The 23548-nt window shown below is 44.2% G+C and overlaps 1 long non-coding RNA gene and 2 other non-coding genes across 4 annotated transcripts; all 3 read right to left on the reverse strand.

Annotated features, from left to right (window-relative positions):
• Positions 1–2439: 2439 nt before the first annotated feature.
• LOC148810314 (U4 spliceosomal RNA) lies at positions 2440–2581 on the reverse strand. Its single transcript, XR_016086730.1, has one exon. It is a non-coding gene; the product is annotated as a U4 spliceosomal RNA (small nuclear RNA).
• A 1062-nt stretch (positions 2582–3643) lies between these two features.
• On the reverse strand, positions 3644–8193 carry LOC148810315 (uncharacterized). 2 transcript variants are annotated; one of them, XR_016086620.1, is made up of 4 exons: positions 8053–8193; positions 5194–5295; positions 4997–5106; positions 3644–4276 (listed from the first exon to the last, which is right to left on the reverse strand). It is a non-coding gene; the product is annotated as an uncharacterized LOC148810315 (long non-coding RNA). The 2 variants fall into 2 exon arrangements; XR_016086619.1 differs by lacking the exon at positions 8053–8193 and adding an exon at positions 7422–7564.
• A 13390-nt stretch (positions 8194–21583) lies between these two features.
• LOC148810316 (U4 spliceosomal RNA) lies at positions 21584–21725 on the reverse strand. The gene has a single exon (XR_016086632.1). It is a non-coding gene; the product is annotated as a U4 spliceosomal RNA (small nuclear RNA).
• Positions 21726–23548: the final 1823 nt, after the last annotated feature.

A 23548-nucleotide genomic window follows, 5' to 3' on the forward strand; every position in this document is an offset into this window, starting at 1 on the left:
GGTTTACATGCATATTCTATGTATTAATAAATGTATCCTCGTGTATTAGTACCTGTGTGTGTGCGTTGTTTGAGTTATGTCGCATGGTTGGATTCTAAAGCCATCAAAAGAATCAACTTTGTGATTTACTGCTACAATTGAAAATTGTCTCAGTAAATGCCCAAACCCTACAGAACTGGTGCCTTCAGAGAGCCACTATGATTATTTATTTGGCGTCCCTGAACGGCTATGAAACATTACAAAAGCTTTCTCAGTCAAGTATGATCATTTACCTAGGGAGCTGTGTAAGCATGTGTAGGCAGCAAAAGATCAGCTAAACTGGGAAGAAAATGCTTTCAGAGAAAATGTTTCAGGTGTGAAGAACACAGATCCCCAATGCAATTTCAACCAAACCTGTCCCCACACACCCTGCCCCCACTGCGATTAGAATATACACAATGCACTGAAGTCTTTAGAGTAGATGATCAGGTGTTTCGCAGACATAGGCATAGTACGTAATTCAGGCTTTATGAACTCACACCTGGGATTCAATTAATTAGGGTTATTAATTATTAGAGTTCATAAAGCCTGAATTACGTACTATGCCTACGTCTGCGAAACACCTTTGCTAGTTAATGCTACAGTACTTCACTTTCTCGGGAGTGATTTTTTGAGGCAAAAACCAGGCTAACAGGCTTGTTTTGTGATCTTCCTAAGATTGTTAAGCGCAGTCTCAAAATGTTTCCATATGAAAGGATTCATATGAAAGACAGTGATGTCACTGTCCCGAGGCGTGTGTGGCAGATCTGTGATGTGGTTGAGTGTGAATTGTGGTGATCATCTGATTGGGGAACAAAAGACCTGCTGATTTGTTCTACATACCAGGAAGCCAACAGAATATGATTTTTTCTATTCGAAACGTGTATTTTAAACGTTTAATTAAGTAGTAAAAGCCTTACAGGGTACACAGATTTCTAAGCTGATCAGGAAGAAGAAAAATCACCCGTGTTTCGCGCATAAAAAGTGTTTTTTAACTGTCGAAACCTGTTTTAATAGCTTTTAAAGTTGTGCAATGTCTAAGCAGGAACACATCATTATATCTTATATATGAAAAATACATAATATAGCACCCAAACAAACGCATCCAAACAAACGCAAACACGTTTTTAATGTAGCCTGGGAAAGAACACACCGTGCTACAATAAACTTAAATGGGGATTCTTTTTATTCTGGATCTGCATGAAATCATAAAAATGAGTGGTTGTACTATTTTCTGTAACAGAACTTAGATTGGATGCAGTATAACCTTTAACCCGAAAGATTCACATAGATATACATGGAGATATACACACACCAGGTTGCAAAAAGTGCTACTAATATAACAAAGACAAAGAAAAAAATACGGTAGTGGCAATTTCCTTTAATCTCGTCTAATCCAAGACGCAAAGAATATCACATCACCCATAGCCACACACCACACTCAACTTTACGATGTCCACTTCCACAATTACTGGCACACTGACGTCACTCATACAAGCGTGTCTTAAAGCAACAGCTACCAATTTCAGTGTCAGATTTCAAATATCCACTCCGTAACCACCCGGTTACATGCATAATAGTCCTCTGAATTTATCCGTATAATAGAACTCCAACCATTTATGTATAATGAACATCTAATCATAGACGTATAATTGACATATAACAAAAGACGTATATTAGAATTTCATTCTAGACGAATTGCGGACCACATTTAGACGTATAAGGTATGCGTTTAATAGACTTAAATTATACGTCTTTTGTCCACTGGGGCCTTTCCCCGGAGTAAATCTGTTACATTGAAAGACTGCTTCTCTCAGGTTCAAAAAGGGCCCCCTGTTAAATGGAGAAATCAATGATTTCGAATGAATTCTGTATGCGTTAAAAGACAGCTATACACACAGAAAACATGCAGGATGTTTCCAGAGCCGAAACACAGTGCGTTTTTCCAAGCCATTTGACAAAGCCCCCCACTAAAAACTGCAGCAGATCGTGTAAAGACGTTCAACTTTGTTTGTTACTACTGCAAGCACAGGAAGCAGAATAAATTCCTCTTTTCAAACTGTCAAAGGTTTGCTTTGCGAACGCTGCAGGACATCGCACAACCTCTTGAACGGGGACAAATGATTTCTTATGGGGCGCAGTAAGTACAGACGTTTAAAAAGCTCCACTCATGCCGACGATGCAGCATGAAGAAGCCCATCCTAACGTTTGACAGACAAAAGCCGGGCGTCGCTACGAGCAATATGAAATCAAACTGACGACACACTGCGTTTCGCGCTGTCTCAAAAGTAATCTCGACAGACGCTGCTCCCTACATAGCGCTGAAACAGCTAAAGAGCGTTTCTGTTGAGAAGAAACAAGCTCGTTTCTTTCTACCATGATGTCACCATGACAAAATCTGTCTTTAAACACCTTGCTCAGTCTCTGACGAGACTGTCAAAAATTGCTTTCGCCGATTGTATTGCAAACCGGCGGAAGCGGGGTATTGGGAAAAGTTTTCAACTAGCAATAATCGCGCCTCGGCTAAACCTCACATGCTACGGTACTGCCACTGCGCAAAGCTGACGGTTGCCAGGCAACCGCGGGGATCCTATGGAAATCGTTATCAATCGTCTCATGGCATGTCGTTGCTGTAACGCTTCATATTTGTCGTCTTCTTCTTATAGCTTGAGATTTTTGAAGAATTTCATGACAGACAAGGTCTCCATCGGGAACAAAGGGCGTTGTGAGAAAACCGTTGCTTATTTTCAGCAGCAGAAAAACAACCCTTTAAATACAAGATGACAGAACAATGACAATGGGCATGCCGGGAGGAACTCATGCACTACAGAGGAAAGGGGGCGGGCACGTACAGTTCACATTCAAGCCACAAGTACTCTCCTCAGATGTTGTACAAACAAATCCTAACGTCCTGAAAGCATTGCAGCATGTTTGTGTCCCACTCCTCGTAGCTGCAGGACGACTGACACGAACGGACAAACACAATCTGTGGCGTTTAGCGTGACATAGTCTTGCAGGCATCGTGCTGTCTCACTGCAATACTATACCGCTGGAGGAAACAGTAGTAGTAGTATAAAGCGACATTTTTTGTCAAACTTTTGACAGGTACCACGCACCCTTTTTCCAGCCAATGGGAGTCCGCTGTGGGTGGATGTCCCGCCCCCTTGCCAGCCAATGGCGTGTTGTTAAGTGTGCATGTCACGCCCCCTAAGGATCCAATGGTGTGTCGTTAAGGGTCGGAACTCCCGCCTTCCCCTCCCTGGCCGGTCGGTCCGGAGCCTCAGGGTCCAAAAGCCCCAAGGCGGCGCATCCCTCGCTTTAGGTGTGTGAAAGTGTGTATTGGTTTGGAAGGGGACCATATCTGCAGCGGGGTTGAGTGCGCTCTATTATAACCCTAGGGAATCGGGTAGTTACGGCGGCGCGGGGAGTCTGGTGATGGCCGCGAGATCCCGGGGTGTGAGCGGCACCAGCCGCGGTCGGGTGGCCGGGGTGCTTATACGCTGCACAAGCCGTGTCTCAGAGGCATCAGGGTTGTAAGCAAACACACACACACTGACTGCGTAAAGTCTCACGGAAAGAACTCGCAGGACAAACACCATGTGAAATGTGAACCGCTTTATTTCAACAGTGGGTTTTCAAACACAGAAGCAGCGCAGTACACTTTTTACACAAGTTACAGACTCCTGTTTGCAAGTATGTGAAATGTGAACCGCTTTATTTCAACAGTAGGTTTCAAACACAGAAACATCGCAGTACAAATGCGTTACCGGCTCCTGTTTGCATTCAACAATTAAATGTTGGTGCGGAAAATTAGTTCAGTACGCGTAACCACCACCCCAACATTGCTGAGAAACTTTGAGGCATCTGAAAAAGCATTCATAACCCCCTTCCGCTCCCCATGTCTAAAGCCATGCGAACCACACTGGGCGATCCGATCTAACAGAGCAAAAAAATTTGCCTGCGTAATCAGCGGGATGGTGTTACCACAGGTTCTGTGCAAAACACACTGTATTTTGGAATACACACTGTAGAACCCCCCAGGCTTCTGTTTCTGATCTGAAAACATCAGATCCGCAATAATTTCATTCAAGTTCTTGACATACACATCTATCTCTTTAACAAATTTAAGGACATTAGCATTCGACTCTTTGTTTTGCATATCAGGCTTTGTAGAGAGAAGTGTATAAAGCACTCTTAGTAAGAATTCAGACGTATACATTCGAAATTCTTCATTCTTCGGACGATGGCACACCCGGGTCTGTAAAACAGAGTGAAAGCTGTATTCACATTTTACATAGATCTTTTTTTTTGCGTCTGTAAAAATAAGAATAGTGTTTCTTTTGCAACGCATCAAAAGTCACGTCTACTAATTTTTCATCCAGCTGTTCAAGTATGGTGTGTACATGCGCGTATGGGGAGCGGTCGTCAATTATGTTTTTCAGCAACTGTTTTATGTCCCGCTCAGTGTCATTTGTAATGGTGTACGAACCCAGACACCTGGTGGTGTACAGAACAGCCGATAAAATTCGGGCTAAACTGAGAGACTTATAAATTTCTAAAGCGGCAACCCTCACATCTTCAAACCCATCTGTGTACCCGACAGACAGGTGTATGACCCCGCTGACCGGGATGGTCAATCAAACAGGCCGGGCAGTCATCAACCAGAACCCCCTTTAAACAGTGTTTGAAGATGCAATAATACTACTGCTTTCACAATCTGGGCCATAACATCGGGCTCATTAGGGACATCGTTAGCTAAACCTGGTTGGGCATCAGCTTTATTAACATTTGGTCGAACACACAAGCATAGACACGAAACATTCAGTTGTGCTGGTAGTCTGAAGATTGACCCGTCGACCTCCTCTTTATTCTATTAAAGGAAAAAGAAAAGGAAGGCTTAACAAAATAGAAATGCTTTGTACCTAAAATATCGAGCATTTAACGCACTTTTGAGCTAAAGTTTTTCGTTAATATTTACCATTTGTAGCGAGGTATCATCGCTAACACCCGGCAGTTCTTCAATATCTGGTACCCCATCTGAACTCACACGCCCGCCGCTGTCACCCCGTCACAGGGGTCTGGTTTTTGCTAAAAAGAAGACCAAGTATTAAAATGACATACACTAAGCGCCGATACAACAATTCCACGATCAGAAAAAATATTTTAGCCACCTACCTCTTCACTTTGTAGAGCAGCGGACCCCGGTGTTTCTCCACACAAAGAAGCCATCTTCGTAGCTCCCAACAACGGGTGGTGTCTGACAGCTCCAGGGGCGCGCTGCGAAAAGTATTCACTTATCAGTTTATAAGTTTTAAACTTTAAAAGTATTAACACACAACACAAACACAAATGATGTGTTTGACCAGACAAGAAATTTTGAACACGCGGGGTTGGTCTTAAAGTTATAAAATAATGTAATAAGACACAGCTTATTTTTAATAACACATTCGCGACAGCTTTTTTCGAAAGTTTGAAATAAATTTCCACACACCGCAAGCATAAAAGTCTTTAAGGTATTAACAGGCAACAAATGATGGGTGTTGTTCTTTATACTTTAACGGATTGATCTTAAAGTTTTAAAATCACGTATTAGAGATATTTTGGAGACGTGCGGTGGTGCGGGTGAGGGGGGGGTCAGCGTCACGGTAGTTAAAAGCTCTGGAATGCAGAGTGGGGGGGAGGGGGGCTAAAATTGACCTCAGGGAAAGTTTATAACATTTTTAAATTTTAAGCGGGTACAATTAACAGTGACAATAAACGGATGGATATAGGAGTTATAGTTTTTCATTTGTTTTAAATGCTGTTTTGTATATACATTTTATATTCAGGTAAAGTTTTCTAATTTATAATCACCACATGTATTTCACGCAAAAATGTTCTTAACATCGCATCGCGAAAAAATAAAACCTCAAAACGTCAAGCTTGGTTTGTGAACACGTCGCTATAAAGAATAGATACATTTTCTTATAGCTATACCGTTAATAAAAACATTTTGCTTAATAATATTCTTAGTGGTCTGTTGATGAATCAAACACAGACACCGAGGCACATTTTCACCACGTTTTAACCACTATGAAATTTAGACACCGTTATATGTCTTAAAATAATATAGATTTTAACATAATAACGGTCTATATTCACTTATCAGTTTATAAGTTTTAAACTTTAAAAGTATTAACACACAACACAAACACAAATGATGTGTTTGCCCAGAAAAGAAATTTTAAACACGCGGGGTTGGTCTTAAAGTTTTTAAAATAATGTAATAAGACACAACTTATTTTTAATAACACATTCGCGACAGCTTTTTTTGAAAGTTTGAAATAAATTTCCACACACCGCAAGCGTAAAAGTCTTTAAGGTATTAACAGGCAACAAATGATGGGGTGTTGTTCTTTATACTTTAACGGATTGATCTTAAAGTTTTAAAATCACGTATTAGAGATATTTTTGGTGGGGGGTCGGCGTCACGGTAGCTAAAGGCTCTGGAATGCAGAGTTGGGGTGGGGGGTTAAAATTGACCTCAGCGTGAAAGTTTATAAAATTTTTAAATTTTAAGCGGGTACAATTAACAGTGACAATAAACGGACGGATATAGGAGTTATAGTTTTTCATTTGTTTTAAATGCTGTTTTGTATATACATTTTATATTCATGTAAAGTTTTCTAATTTACAATCACCACATGTATTTCACGCAAAAATGTTCTTAACATCGCATCCCAAAAAAATAAAACCTCAAAACGTCAAGCTTGGTTTGTGAACACGTCGCTATAAAGAATAGATACATTTTCTTATAGCGTTACCGTTAATAAAAAACATTTTGCTTAATAATATTCTTAGTGGTCTGTTGGTGAATCAAACACAGACACCGAGGCACATTTTCACCACGTTTTAACCGCTATGAAATTTAGACACTGTTGTATGTCTTAAAATAATATAGATTTTAACATTATAACGGTGTAAAACGTTTTCTAAAATGTTTCTTAAAATAATTTCTACAGACCAGTACGTGCACGCCCAATGATACCTAAGATTAATGGTTTTATGGGGGGGCCATGTGTGTTTCTTAGAAGAGAATGTTTATCGGTTTGGGGTATAAGTACCAGCGGTGTAACAGGCGAAGTTTTGGATGGATTCCAATTCTTACAGTCTCGCGTTATCGACTAACTCGTCAGAATGGATCACACCGATCAATTACAATAGTCTGAAGATAGTCTATTTACAGACTTAACACTGTTCGATTTGATAGACGAAGACGAGGACTCTCGTATATCTGTTATGTATATCTGGCTTATTGTGAGAAAATTACAACGTCACGGTGCATGTCTCATGTTAGCTATAGTTGCAAAACGTTGTATAATATTTGTATACTAGGCAATATTGAATTATTATAATGGAATTACCAGGGAGTTGTTCCGTAATGTGTTCGTGACTGTGTGTATCCATTCATTTCCATTAGCCCCGAAAACAACAGCTCTAAAAAGACCAGTTACGGCACAACCCAACACTGGTGAGTAATTACGACAATGTTTTGAATAACGCTTTACGACCATGTGAGTCTTAAAGACACAGGGGTACTTTCTCCACACCAATACACGTATGTGTCTATTCCACAGACGCGGGCGAAGGGACAAGTCGCTACACGTTTAAAAAACTTTGTTTCGGTTTACAATACCACCGCAAAACCTTGTGGAGACACATGCAGATGTTCACGTTATACTAGAGGGTGCGGAGCATATTATCAGATCGCCTGGGAGAAGAGGTCGGTATTATATAAAACATTCTTTTAGCATGCCCATTTAAACGTGTCTATAATAAAAATTCCCACCGTTTTTCTATTTTTTGGTAATTTGCGGTGTTGAGTTCTTTCACTAATGGTATTTTCCCTCTCCGTGCAGAACCCGAACCTTCAAAAAATAAACTGCGATGCCGCGCTAACACGTTAACGGGGTCAACGAGCTCAAAACATCTCAAATCAACAACCAAAGGTTAATATAATTTAAGCATGGTCAAGATGTGTTATGATCCACTTACGGCAACCGTTACTTCTTTTGTTAGAATGTTAATTCGTTGAAAGATCCTAGTTCGCGTAGTTTTTTGTTTGGGGGTGTTAAAAAGCCTTATTTTAAAACTGCTTAGCCTTTAAAGTGCCATGGGTCTATATGCCGTTAACCATGCCGCTTGACCCAGTAGCGCCACCACAGTCTTAAAGGAAACTGGTGTAACAACATGTCTGGGTAACTTGTTCCATTCACCCGCAGCCCTTTGTGTAAGGATGCGCCACATGTGTGGCGTTTTTATCATAGTTATCGTAGTTTTCTGAATTTGACCGTTTAGAACGCATTGATTGTTGTGTTGAAAAGTCTTTTATTTTTATCACAGTGTAGTTTTCTGATTTTGAGATATGGAGCATTGGCGTGTTATTAAAAAGTCTTTTATTTATTCACTCAGCAGCTGTATCGACGAGCGGCGAAACAAATGTGGCGGAAACGTCGGACCCTAAGGGGGTGATTGCATCGAAGGCGGCTATTAATACTCTGCCCAAAACCAAACGTGTCAAGCCTTTGGAGCGAAATAATAACGCAATTAGAGACTTGGTGTTTGGTGATGTGCGAGACTCAGTGCGGTATATTACACAGTTAGTATCAACGGTGGGCACTAATGAGGTGGATAAAAAGCGGGATTTAGAGAATCTAAGAGCCGCTTTAGCACGTGTACATTCCGTGTTTCCAAAGCCGATAAGGTTTACGCCGCTAGACTCTTAGACGGATTTTCTAAAGAGGATGCCACTCTAAACTCTGGATTTCATTACCTGATAATGCTATTTCATGGTTCATTGGCGAAGACCCACAGGGATAAATGACTAAACATGCGGTCTAAAAAGTGTTTAAAAGACCGACCGCTTGCCAACATCAAGTGTTTGTACATTAATAAAAGAATTAAACTGTCAAAAGCATGTTTGTTGCGTCGCAAAAGATTCAGAGAGAGGCATCAGATTTCCCAAGGGCCGCCAGAACCACGCAATGAGAATGCAGTGGTAGAAAATAACTTAATGCCCGGGGCTGCTGTAGCAGAACAGGATGTCGGTAACTTTGAAAACCGAGAACCGGTTGTGCTGAACGATCTGAATCAGGTTGGTGGCGGTGCAGGAGCGAATAGAGACCCCTTAGTTTTCCTGGAGCATATACGTAGTTATAACAGGTCTTATAATAATTTTAGAGCAACAGAGCACCATGAAGAATTTCATTTTGTTAATCTTGACAGAATAGCCTCGTATATACAGGCTATAGACGCTGTGCATGGTGCAGTCCAGAGAATATTGGATGAACTTTCTCCAAACATCGGGGCGAATGATTTTGTACAGCTCCGTTTGACTGCAGGTGGGTTTAACAAACCTTTGTTCTCACGCAGGAGACACCCCGGAGAATTAAATGCTGCCGATTTTTTAAGCCACATCTCAGACCTTTTACAGAGCCACACAGAAGTTCTCACCGATGACAGCCTCCGATTAGTGGTCACGATAGTTAGGAATATGCAGGGGGGTGCCCGCCGAAGATTTAAATCCGTTCTGTACAGCCGGGTAGTTGCTCGGAAAAAAGCGTACCTTATCGACTTACATTACACGGGGGGTTATCTGTGTTTCGCCGGGAGTGTGTACGGTTTGTTGAATGAAGGTTGTACCGATGGGGAAATGTTACAGGGCGCTAAACGAATGCACAAAGAGTTGGGTTTTCCAGAGAATCGGAAAATTAGTTTGTCAGACATTACCGCTTTTGATAAACATTTAAAGGTGGTCATTAAAATTTTGTACCACGACCAGGGTGATTGGAAATATTTTACAACAGGGCCCACACCACCAAATTCTAAAATACTTTTTGTTCTACTGCATGAAGAGCATTTTTACGGGGTTTTAAATATTAAAGCTTTTGTGGGGGCGGCGTATTTTTGCACTAACTGCCATGCGGCGTATAGCCACAAGAACACACACGCCTGTGTTAAAGCTTGTAAAACCTGTTTAAATCCCCAGTGTTGCGAAATTGATGCAGAAATTCAGAATTGCCCGGCCTGTAAGGTCTTTTGTCGTAGCTCTCAGTGTTTGGCGAGACACTTTCAGAATGCGGCGATGGGTGTTAGTAAGTGTGAGCGCTGGGTCTTTTGTGAGAAATGTGGGGTTTATAACCTAGCAAGTCACAAATGTAAAGAGAAACTGTGCTCGCGTTGTAACAACGTGATCGACACCCCTGCCACACATTTGTGCTACATACCGCCTCTGGACAACCCCAAAATTTCAAACAAGTACATTTTTTTCGACTTTGAATGCATGCAAGAAACGGGGACAACACATACCAGATTACGTCCACGCCCTACATATTGACAATAAACGAAGCTGGGAATTCTATGGTGAAACTTGTCTAAAGGATTTTGTGTGTAAATTTATCGATAGACGTTTCAAAAACCATACGTTCATATCGCACAATGGCAAGGGATATGACAATTACCTAGTAATCAGACAGTTGTTAGATGAAAAGATGGACATTGAACTAATTAATCAGGGTGGTAAGATAATGTGTATGACCGTAAAAGCTCTGAACATCAGATTTATCGATTCTCCAAGCTTTCTACCTATGAAATTAAGCAAACTGCCGGCAGCCATGGGGTTCCCCGGGGGTAAGGGTCATTTTCCACACTTGATGAACACTTCCGAAAACCAAAATTATGTCGGCCCGATGCCGCCGCCAGAACTTTATGGTGTTAACTACATGCTGCCGAGCGAGAAAGCAGAGTTTTTGGTTTGGTATGAAGAATGCAAGTGAAGTGTCTTTAACTTACAGAGAGAGTTGAAACGCTACTGCCAGTTGGATGTGGCAATTCTAAGAGAAGGCTGTGTCAGGTTTCGGGACAAGGTCATGAATATGACCAGACAGACACGCGTGACTGAGTCAGGGGCCGCCTGCGTTGTTGCATCGACCCCTTTCAGTTTGTGAAAATCGCTAGTGTCTGCATGGCCATGTTCAGACTTATGTTCTTACAGGAAGAGACGATAGCGTTGCTACCCCATGACAATTACCACCGCCAGCAAAAACGATTTTCTACACCCAGCATTCAGTGGCTTATGTACATCGAACACACAGAGCCCGTTAAAATCCAACACGCGTTAATCACGGCCGGTGAGTTCAAGGTTGGACCATATTTTCTGGATGGTTATGCTGTAATTGACTGAGTGCAGACAGCCTTTGAGTTCAACGGTTGCTTTTTTCACGGTTGTAGCGTTTGTTATTGTGAAAACGATTTTAATCTGCTGACAAACACTACTTTTGGTTGGTTGTACAGAAAGACGGTGGTGAAAATTAATTTTCTCAAAATGAGAGGTTTTAACGTGCGTGTTTTGTGGGAGCACGAGTTCAGAGACATGCTTGTTGAAAATGGAGACTTGGGTAAATTTCTAACAGCTGCTCAGTTACCAGAGCCTCTGCAACTGCGCGATTCGCTTTTTGGGGGGAGAACAAATGCTATTTGTTTGCATTACACAGCGCAGCCCGGTGAAAAAATTCATTACTATGATTTCACCAGTCTGTATCCGTTTGTGAACAAAACTAAAAAATACCCACTGGGGCACCCCAGAATAATATATAACAACTTTGGAGATTTAAAACAGTATTTCGGTTTAGCGAAGGTGAAAGTTTACCCACCCAGACGTTTGTACTTTCCAGTTCTTCCAACCAAAATTGACAAAAAACTGTTTTTCACACTGTGTCGTATGTGTGCTGAAACAAAACAGACCACTCCCTGAGAGCACAGTGATGAAGATCGCGCCTTGACTGGTGTCTGGTGCACCCCTGAATTACAGATGGCCTTAGATCTGGGGTATAGAGTGTGTAAAATTTACGAAATTTGGCATTTCGAAAAGGCCTCACACAATCTTTTTTCCGACTACATCAAACTGCATCTGAAAGGGAAATAGGAAGCTTCGGGGTTTCCAGAGTGGTGTACAGATGTCACGAAACAACAAAGATATATCAGCGAATATTATGAAAAAGAGGGTGTCCGGCTGGACCCCGGCAACATTAAAAAGAATCCGGCCAAAAGACAGCTTTGAAAACTTGCCTCGAACCGTTTGTGGGGCAAGTATGGGCAAAGAGACAATTTACCACAGACCACCATTGTGAGAAACCCCGATGAATTGTTCAGGTACTTATTTACGCCATATCATGAGGTGTCAGCCTGCGAGTTTATCGATGAAAACACAGCCTGTGTTACGTGGAAACACACTCAACACCACTATACAGGCCATTCAAACACTAACATTTTCATCGCTAGCTTTACAACCGCCTATGCCCACTTGGAGTTATACAACCTGCTAAATGCTTTGCAAGGCCGCTGTCTGTACCACGACACAGATTCCGTTATCTTTGTGAGCCGGGAGGGTGAGTGGAATCCGGGGCTGGGTGACTATTTGGGTGAGCTGACCAGTGAAATCGATGCTGGACAACACATCACCGAGTTTGTGTCAACAGGACCCAAGTCGTACGGGTACAAGCTGTCTGGCGGGAAAGCCTGTTTAAAGGTGAAAGGCATTACGTTCAATGTGAACAATTGTGAAAAAGTTAACTTTGAGAGTCTGGACTTGGTTTTTGACTATGGTGTTAACCCTTATGCAGAGTGCCGGGAATTTAAACACATTTCTATTCAACAGCCAATGATCGTGCGTGTTAAAAAGGATTGGCGCATTGAGACCCAGACCTTAAAGAAAACCCAGAAGGTGGTGTACGACAAGAAGGTGCTGCAAGAAAATTTGACACCGTTGCCCTACGGATATTAACACGATGAATGTCAGGTTTAAACACCCTTTTTCATGCATTTTGTCCGGACCCTCGAATTGGGGTAAAAGTTATTTTATAAAACAACTCTTGGAGAATGGTGATACCGTTATGACTCGTAAACCCGAAAACATAGTCTGGTGTTACAGCTGCTGGCAACCTCTATACACTGAGTTGCTTGTGAAATTTCCATACATTCAGTTTATAGAAGGACTACCGACGTCGTTTTCCGACGACCAGCTACTGCCGCCGGGTAGAGTAAATTTGATTATAGTTGATGGGGATCAAATAGTTGATGATTTGATGGAGTCTGCGTGTGAAAATAATGAGATAGAAAAAGCTTTTACCAAATACGTACACCACCAAAACCTCAGCATCATGTATATCATCCAAAATGTGTTTTGTCAAGGCCGGAAAAGTAGAACCATAGCGTTAAATACAAAGTACATGGTGCTGTTTAAAAACCCTAGAGATAAACTACAGATTACAACCCTGTCCCGGGGCAGATGTACCCCGGTAAAGCCAAATTTTTTTTGGAAGCATTCGATGACGCTACTAAAAAACCTTTCAGTTACTGGTTGGTGGATTTAAATGCCGACACCCCAGATGACTATCGCTTGCGAACAGGTCTTTTCCCCCCAGATGTACCCACGGCTTATGTATTTAAATAATCTAAAAGTCGGTGATCTCGCAACCACAGACTCAGTTGAAAAAACACGTTCGGAGCGTCGTCATGTCTTCACGCATTCGGAGAAACCTGACTCTCTTACATTTTCTGGTAAAAGCCGCACCCAATCAGCGGAAAGCTATTCTCTGCAGGGCTACAAATGATCTTGTACAGGCCATAGCTGAAATCGCCTTGAATACCTTGAAAGGGAACATACCGTTATCTGCTAAGCAGTTTGGGACCCTGAAGAGAAAGCGTAAGCTTATAAAGACTTTGAGTCGAAAGGGTCTTTCCCTTAAAAGAAAGAGACTCTTGGTGAACCAGTCTGGCGGTTTTATCTGGACCCTGTTGAGTATTGCAGTACAATTGATTACGGGGCTTCTACAACGTCAATAATGGAGCACGCTGAAAAAATGTACCTGGTACCTCAGAAACAGCTCGATCGACTCTGAGAGCAGTCTGGGCTCGAAAGCGATGTGAGAAAAATAACAACCCGCCGGTTGGATGATGAAATGAGAGACATTCTTCAGAACTCACATCTGGCCGAATATGAAAAAGTGAAATTGTACAGTCAGATGTTACAATGGTATTTGACATTAGTACGCCAGGAGACTTCCGAAAAGGGGACTTTAACTGTTGTACTACCGGAAAATGCACCCGCCGAGCTATCACGCACGTTAGCACAACTGCCGTCATCGAGCGACGCTGACTTTGGGTATATTTTGGACAGCGTGTCTCAGCGGTTCCGGAGAAATGCAGAGATATTGTTAAAGACCATGGCCTGCAATGAACCATTAATAGCCTGGAATGAAAAAGGGAAATTTGTGTACAAGGGGGCACCTGTTGAGAGCTCTCACATGATTGATCTTGTCAGGGCTCTCACACAGTAGCAACCAGTTGCGGTCGGTAAGAAGCCAAAAGGTTGGGATGTGTTCATGGAGGCTATGGCAGAAATCAACGTGCCGGGCACCCTGCTAGCCAACGCTGGTAACTGAGACATACTTGAAAAGCTCAAGGCTACCCCGCTGGGGTGTGCAGCGTCGGTCAAAACTTTAAAACAACCGGTAGAGTTGTCGACAGTCGACCCGGTCTCTAAGATAACTGCTGAAAGGAGACGATCATTAATACCTAGACCCACATGGTTGTCTTTGTAACATTTTTTCTCTGGGTATGTGTGTTTGTGATAAATAACTTGAAATGTATATTAAAAAGCGTGAGCAATATAGTTAAAAATGTTTGTAATAATATGGCTTGGATGTAACATGTATTAAAAAAAGCTTGAGCGCTATAACCGTGAATGTATAATAAAAATATTGTATTGATTTTAATTCATGTTTTGTGTTCTTTTTTAAATAATAACCACACAGACAATGAAATGGTTCGATTTCATTTTTATTTTAGATGGTCGATTAACATTTATGACATGTTTTAAATTGTTATAAACACCCGCATAATTGAACATTCGTATTTTTAAATGGCTTAAAAGGGTACAGGGGTCTCCTTCTCACACGGCGTCTGTTTTTCAGAAACATTTCCACCATGCGGTCATTCTGGATTGCATTTGTAGAATAAAGTTCTAAAATGTTTCTAAAAGATAAGCCTTTACATCTATGGTATAGAAAAAAGACGCAATGTAGACCGCAGGTCACCACAAAAGAATCTTGCAATTGTCTGTTGTTGTAAAATATGGAATTAGCATTTCTGTTTAAGAAATCAATAATGTTCTTGGGAAAGAAAAAAGGCTTCGGGTGAAAATCCGTAGGAGTCGAAAAATTCTGCTCCCTCGTCATCGGGTAAGTAAATAGCAAGCCAGTGTTCACCGGGGCGGTCGTGTGGGTGAGTATTAACTATTAAACTCAGAGGGCGCCGTGCCAGTCTCTCTCGCGGTAGGGCATCAATGGGGAACATGCTTAGAAAACTGTCTCGGGTGTAGCGGTCTCGGGTTAGAATGTCTTCCAGCTGTTTGGTGTTCATCTTTATGTGCAGGTTGTGTGGCCACCCGTGCTTTTTAGCTGAAGTCATAAATGACTTGACGTCTCATATCAGGCTCTATCACGTTGTCGAACAGTGCGTACACAACCATGTTAACTGTAGTGGGTAGCGGTTGCGCGAAGCCTATTTCAGCTCTCAGATTACCTGTTTTGATAAGTGAATAATGACCTGTGCACTCGTCGTCGGGGCTGAGATTGAAAGCGAACAATGTGTAACCGCGCGCGTACTCCTCGCGGTCCACCAGAAGTGGTTTGTCTTTCAGACGCTTCCCGGATGTTTCCACCAGATTAAAATATTCACGGACGCAATGTCCATTCTGGAAGTCTGGTTGAAGCGGTTTAGTGGGGATTTGTTCACCGTCAGAGTAGAGAGCCAGAAAGTTAACGTTGTACTGTTTAAAATTGAAGGGGTTTTGTGTAAAACTGCCGCTGAATGCCACGTTGTCCACAAACCCCAAAATTACCACTTTGGGTAACTGCCCGAGAAAGAGGTTTTCTTGGTCACACACACGGCTCAATGCAGGCAGACTGAAGACTTTCATCTCTACGCGGTCTATGGGGTATTTAGCGTTGGCCGTCAGGAGTGCTTCGGCGTGTCCCAGTCTGACCCTGGGTGACACTCTGACTCTTTTCACAAACAAAGATGCAGAGAGTACGCTCAGTTTGTGTTCTCCGACATTGTTTATTAAGCAGAAAGCATCTCTGTTGCGCGTGAGTTTTATTTTCAGGTCTACGCCATTCAGTAGTAGTTTGTCCTGAAAAAACAGGTCTGCGTGAATGTGACACAGGAGCTCCAGTTTTCGGCTTTGCGTCGTGTATGATGCTCTTTTTCGGAACCCCTGATTGGGGCCATCCAAAATTGTGGACTCGTGTTGCCCGGCTGTGTCTTTGTAAAAGAGCCCTGTTGAATACTGCGTCTTCAGCGTCTCTTCACTGTAGTTCAGGACAGACTCTATAAAGGCTCTGTAAGGATAGTAGTTGTTGCTATGGCTGATCAATCGGTCTCCTACGGTGATGTCAACCTGGCTGAAGATGGCAGCGATGGGGTAATTCACCAGACTCACACGGGCTGCCGCATCAATGTCCTGAACGTCTGCTTCCGTTATTTTACAAGTCAAATAGAGCAGCGTGTTGTTTAAATCTAAATAATCTTCTCCGTTGCCTGCAATGTAGAACTCCAGAGGTGCGTTTTCTGTTAGGGCCATGAGGGGTGGAACTTCTATGTAAAAGCTTTTCTCGATGCTTGTTTGGGTAGGCGCTAATTGAAATATGTCCAGCTCTGACTTGGCGCATTCTGCAGACCCGCCATGAACAAAAGCCATATTTAAAATGTGTCTGGTTTTGTATCTCGTTGATTGCGGTGTGTCACGCCCTTCTTGGTCGACCTGAAGCTTTTATGAGTTGACTGCGCTTAGCCGTTCTTTTATGAGGTTTCGGAGGCCCCCGACGGTGAGATAATGACGTCTGTCTTTTTCTCTTGACACCCCTGCGGATGTATGCTAGACCCGAACCTTGCTGCTGATGTGCAGCCACCTTGGACATGACCGCGCTTGTAACGTTGCTGACCACGTTTTTGGCGATGTTTTTAGCCGCCGATGCCATGTGCGGCTTAGCTATTTCAAATCCTCGTTTCAGAAAAGGCACAGCTTTTCTAAATAGCTCTCTGAAAATACCCCCGATACCCGCGCCGTACTGAACCGGTAGCCCTGAAAATCCTGGTAATCCATAACCAGCCTGTTGTTTGTAGTAGTACGTATACAAAGAAGGATCCCCGTAGCTCTTGATGACCGTCATCCTTTTAGATGTTTGTTGCTTTCACAGGTCTGAAATGCAGCTTGACAATGATCTTTCCAAATGCAAATGACATGTGCTCATTTTGATCCGTCTTTATTTCAATAGTGATGTTGTTAAAATGATCGATGCTCACCGGCACGTAATGGGGTTTGTCATACAATACTGTGACGAATTCACCATCCACGCCTCTGAAGGGCACACAACGCAAAAGCGGTGCGTAGACGTCGCCTATTAACTGGTGTTCTATGATATCGGTGTATATATACATGGTGTTAAATCCGCCAGTCATATTGACAGGGTGCGGTGATTTTACACTTCCGAGACCCAATTTGAAACCCAACATCCTCTCCAGGCGGTTATGCACCTGTATAACAAACCGTTTATCACTAACAATCCTTACCGACCGGCTAATGGGGTTGTATTTAAGACTTACGGCCGTTAACTTGGATTTTTCCACAGCCCGTTTCATTTCATGCAAGAGCTGCTCGATGTTGCTGTAGTACCCTCTCGGTAAGGTACATGTCCATATAGTTTTGAGCTCATCGCTGACGAACAGAAAAACTTCATCTTCATCAAAAGTGTTTAGTGTATGCGAATAGTGCAGCTCGACCAGGCCCACTTCCCAGCTCCCGTCCAGGTCAATCGCCTTTGCCAGATGCTCTGTGAAGCACGCTTTGGTGTTCTTTGGAAACATCTTTGAGGATGAATTACTGGCCAGCGTCACATAGAAACCATTGGGGTTCATTTTTCACCACCTCTATATGTCTCGGACCTCGGAAGCCTTTACCCAACCTTTGAATTTATCGCTCCAGCCCCGCCATTTTACCAAAAGCTGTTTGTTTTTGCCACGACCCCTGGCTGCTAAAATCTTTTGGATGCAGTAGATGTTCTCAACAGCGGAGTTTATCCTCTGTAGCTCTTCTGCATAGAAGGAGCCCTTAATGTCGTCGCCTGCGTAGTCCTGCAGTTTGTAATAGGGTCTCAGAGCCGAGGTCTGCTCTTTGACAATGAAAATTTCATCTGTGAAGGTCTGTTCATATCCCTTCTCAAACATTCCCTTTATTTTGGACACCTGCACACAATCACCCACATTAAATGAAAACTTTGACGGTTTTCTCTTAAAGTGTTCGTCATAGACCGTTCTCCACACCTCAAGGGAGTTGTCGGACGTAACAGAAGCCAGGGTTCGTTTAATAGTCGTGTGGTAACTATAGTTATAAGTGTAAATAAGATCTGATAGGACGTCGATATATCGAAAGGTGTTTTTGTGTGTCAGGTACCTCCACATTTTTGTTTTAATAGTTTTGTTAAACCTATCGACCACGCTAGCCTTCACATCGCTGGCCGTAACGAAATGTTCAATTTTCTCATGTTTGAGAAAATTTTGGAAGGTCCTGTTAAGAAATTCTTTACCCTCATCCGTTTGCAGCTTTTTAGGATCACTCCCCTCTTGCAGTATATTTCGGAAGGCGCCTGTCACGGCCCCTCCAGACTTGGATTTCAGCAGCACGGCCCAAGCATATTTAGACAGCATGTCTATACACGTTAAGATGTAACAGAAACCGTCGTTGAACTCGCGGTGATCTCTCATGTCCACCAAGTGGGCCTGCCACTGCCAGTCCATTTCGGACATAACGTCCTGTTTCTTTCAAAACGTATGCACGCCGGCTTCTACAGCGTATAAGCAGCCTGGCCGGACAACCACTCGGCCACCCGGCTGCGGCTGGCGCCGCTCACACCCCGGGATCTCGCGGCCCTCACCAGACTCCCCGCGCCGCCGTAACTACCCGATTCCCTAGGGTTATAATAGAGCGCATTCAACCCCGCTGCAGACATGGTCCCCTTCCAAACCAGTACACACTTTCACACACCTAAAGCGAGGGATGCGCTGCCTTGGGGCTTTTAGGCCCTGAGGCTCCGGACAGACCGGCCGGGGGGGAAGGCGGGAGTTACGACCCTTAACGACACACAATTGGCTCCTGAGGGGGAAGGACATGCACACATAACAAAACGCCATTGGCTGGCAAAGGGGCTGGACATCCACCCACAGCGGACTCCCATTGGCTGGAAAAAAGGGGCGTGGTACCTGTCAAAAGTTTGACGAAAGGTGTCGCTTTATACTACTAAAAGTCCATCTGGCCATAAACTCATTTGAAGGTCTAGCTACAGTAACTTACAATATTATGATTTATTCATGATGTGTGGAATCAGCACGTCCCGGAGACAGCTTCCGATATCGTGAGCATTCTCTGGTGGTGTCCTGCCGAGCTCCAGCGGGCGTGTGTTGGTGGTGTAGCGGTGAGCATAGCTACCTTCCAAGCAATTGACCAGGGTGCGATTCCCGGCCAACGCAGGGGCGAATGTTTTCAAATGCTGTCATGAGCCTAGGAATGTGACTAGCAAAGTGAAGCCTTTTGAAAGAGCTAAAGCACTGCAAAACGGAATTGGGGGAGAATCTCACAGGGGATTCTGAGCGATGTCTGCTTACACGCAGTCCGATACGGGTGCTGAAAGCTTGAGAAACTCTCAATATCATGCTGCCTTTCCCCGGAGTAAATCTGTTACATTGAAAGACAGCTTCTCGCAGGTTCAAAAAGGGCCCCTGTTAATTGGAGAAATCAATGATTTCAAATGAATTCTGTATGCGTTAAAAGACAGCTATACACACAGAAAACATGCAGGGTGTTTCCCGAGCCGAAACACAGCGCCTTTTTCCAAGCCATTTGACAAAGCCTGCCCACTGAAAACTGCAGCAGATCGTGTAAAGACGTTCGACTTTTTAACTACTGCAAGAACGGGAAGCAGAATAAATTCCTCTTTTCAAACTGTCAAAGGTTTGCCTTGCGAACGCTGCAGGACATCGCACAATCTCATTTGAACGGGGACAAATGATTTCTTATGGGGCGCAGTAAGAACAGACGTTTTAAAAGCTCCACTCATGCCGGCGATGCAGCACGAAGAAGCGCAACCTAGCATTTGGCAGACAAAAGCCGGGCGCCACTACGAGAACCTTAAAGGGCATTCTGAGCGATGTCTGCTTACACGCAGTCCGATACGGGTGCTGAAAGCTTGAGCAACTCTCAATGTCATGCTGCCTTTCCCCGGAGTAAATCTGTTACATTAAAAGAATGCTTCTCGCAGGTTCAATAAGGCCCCCTGTTAATTGGAGAAATCAATGATTTCGAATGACTTCTGTATGCGTTAAAAGACGGCTATACACACAGAAAACATGCAGGATGTTTCCCGAGCCGAAACACAGTGCCTTTTTCCAAGCCATTTGACAAAGCCCGCCCACTGAAAACTGCAGCAGATCGTGTAAAGACGTTCGACTTTGTAACTACTGCAAGAACGGGAAGCAGAATAAATTCCTCTTTTCAAACTGTCAAAGGTTTGCCTTGCGAACGCTGCAGGACATCGCACAATCTCATTTGAACGGGGACAAATGATTTCTTATGGGGCGCAGTAAGAACAGACGTTTTAAAAGCTCCACTCATGCCGGCGATGCAGCACGAAGAAGCGCAACCTAGCATTTGACAGACAAAAGCCGGGCGCCACTACGAGAACCTTAAAGGGCATTCTGAGCGATGTCTGCTTACACGCAGTCCGATACGTGTGCTGAAAGCTTGAGCAAATCTCAATGTCATGCTGCCTTTCCCCGGAGTAAATCTGTTACATTAAAAGAATGCTTCTCGCAGGTTCAATAAGGCCCCCTGTTAATTGGAGAAATCAATGATTTCGAATGACTTCTGTATGCGTTAAAAGACAGCTTTACACACAGAAAACATGCAGGATGTTTCCCGAGCCGAAACACAGTGCCTTTTTCCAAGCCATTTGACAAAGCCCGCCCACTGAAAACTGCAGCAGATCGTGTAAAGACGTTCAACTTTGTAACTACTGCAAGCACAGGAAGCAGAATAAATTCCTCTTTTCAAACTGTCAAAGGTTTGCTTTGCGAACGCTGCAGGACATCGCACAATCTCTTTTGAACGGGGACAAATGATTTCTTATGGGGCGCAGTAAGTACAGATGTTTAAAAAGCTCCACTCATGCGACGATGCAGCATGAAGAAGCGCAACCTAGCGTTTGACAGACAAAAGCCGGGCGCCGCTACGAGCAATATGAAATCAAACTGACAGAACACGGCGTTTCGCGCTGACTCAAAAGTGTTCTCGACAGATCTGTTCCCTGCATAACGCTGAAAGAGCTAAAGAGCGTTTCTGTCGAGAAGAAACAAGCTCATTTCTTTCTACCATGATGTCACCATGACAAAATCTATCTTTAAACACCTTGCTCAGTCTCTGACGAGACTGTCAAAAATTGCTTTCGCCGACTGTATTGCAAACCGGCGGAAGCGGGGTATTGGGAAAAGTTTTCAACTAGCAATAATCGCGCCTCGGTTAAACCTCACAGGCTACGATACTGCCACTGCGCAAAGTTGACGGTTGCCAGGCAACCGCGGGGATCCTATGGAAATCGTTATCAATCGTCTCATGGCATGTCGTTGCTGTAACGCTTCATATTTGTCGTCTTCTTCTTATAGCTCGAGGTTTTGAAGAATTTCATGACAGACAAGGTCTCCGTTGGGAACAAAGGGCGTTGTGAGAAAACCGTTGCTTATTTTCAGCAGCAGAAATACAACCCTTTAAATAAAAGATGACAGAACAATGACGAAGGGCATGCCGGGAGGAAATCATGCACTACAGAGGAAAGGGGGCGGGCACGTACAGTTCACATTCAAGCCACAAGTACTCTTCTTGGATGTTGCACAAACAAATCATAACGCTCTGAAAGCATTGCAGCATGTCTGTGTCCCACTTCCCGTAGCTGTAGGACGACTGATACGAACGGACAAACACAATCTGTGGCGTTTAGCGTGACATAGTCTTGCAGGCATCGTGCTGTCTCACTGCAATACTATACCTTTGCCGAGGCCACACCCCCAGCCGCACTGGTGCCACAAGATGGCCGCCAGGAAGATGGACAAAATGGCCGACCGGAGGAAGGGCCCTGGATAACTCCCAGCAAGAAGGGAAAGCGAAAGCGGGAGAAGAGATGCAGGGTGGATCCACCTTCGGAAGGAGAGAAGAAAAGAGTGGTAAGGGAGAACTGTTTCTTCGTCCTAGAGGAAACGGAACTTTCTTCCCCCGAGGCCCAGGAACAACCAGAGGAGGTGGCCCAGGAAATGGAAACCCCCCCCCCCGAGGCCCAAAGACGACAGGAAGTGACAACCCAGGAAACGGAACCCCCCTCCCCCGAGTCCCACGGACAACAGGAGGAGGCAGCCCAGGAAGAGGTAACCCCCTCCCCCGAAGCCCAGGAACAACAGGAAGAGGCAGCCCAGGAAATGGAGGCCCCCTCCCCCGAGGCCCAGGAGCAACTGGAGGTCCCCGAAACTCCTGGAGAAAGGGAAGAAAAGAGCCTTCCCGAAGCAGTGGCGGAGAGTATCCTCGAGGAAGACGAGGATTACTTTGAAGCCGCCCTGGAGCCGGGACTGATGGTAGGGCTGGACCTGCCCAGCATGTTTACCTTTCAGTCCCCAGTGAGACCTGGAGGGAGCCCAGCATATTCCCCCCAGGACCCGAACGAGAGGAGTTACATCTAGGCTAAACAGTGCCCAGATGTAGACTCCCACGTTTCCACTGTAAGCACAGAGAGGAGGTTTAACTTTCACTTGTTCAATCATGACTGTGAAACTTAAATTTTTCTAACAACTAATGTGAGAGGGCTGTGAGACCCGTTGAAAAGACGGGGAGTCTTTCATGATCTGGCCTCAAAGGCTTTCTCAGTTTGTTTCTTACAGGAGGTCCACCTGAAGGATGAAAGCGACAAGCTGACATTCACCAGGGAATGGACGAAGGGAGAATAATGCTGGAGCGTAGGAGGGGTCCACTCTTCCGGAGTGGGAATCCTCCTCGGAAACCCAGAGATGACGCTGGTTTCCTCCTTCTCGGTGGTGCAGGGCCGGATCCTGGTCGCAGACATCGACTGGAGGGGGCAGAAGTTGAGAGCAATTAACGTCTATGCTCCGACGGAACCCTCTATCCGGAAGGAAGTGTTTGCTGACCTGGCCAGCTGCTGCACCACCAACAGACAGGTAGTGCTCGGTGGGGACTTCAACGTCGACCGGGAGAAGGGGAGCGACGCTAGCTCGGCAGAGCTGGAGTCGCTACTCAAGCAGTTCTCCCTGGTAGACGGCTTCAGACGGTGCCGCCCTAACGACGCCGGAACGACATGGAAAAACTCCCGGGGAGTGTGCAGCC

This window comes from Atractosteus spatula, assembly GCF_055471065.1.
Source record: "Atractosteus spatula isolate fAtrSpa1 chromosome 26 unlocalized genomic scaffold, fAtrSpa1.hap1 SUPER_26_unloc_1, whole genome shotgun sequence".
In the NCBI taxonomy this organism is placed as follows: domain Eukaryota; kingdom Metazoa; phylum Chordata; class Actinopteri; order Semionotiformes; family Lepisosteidae; genus Atractosteus; species Atractosteus spatula.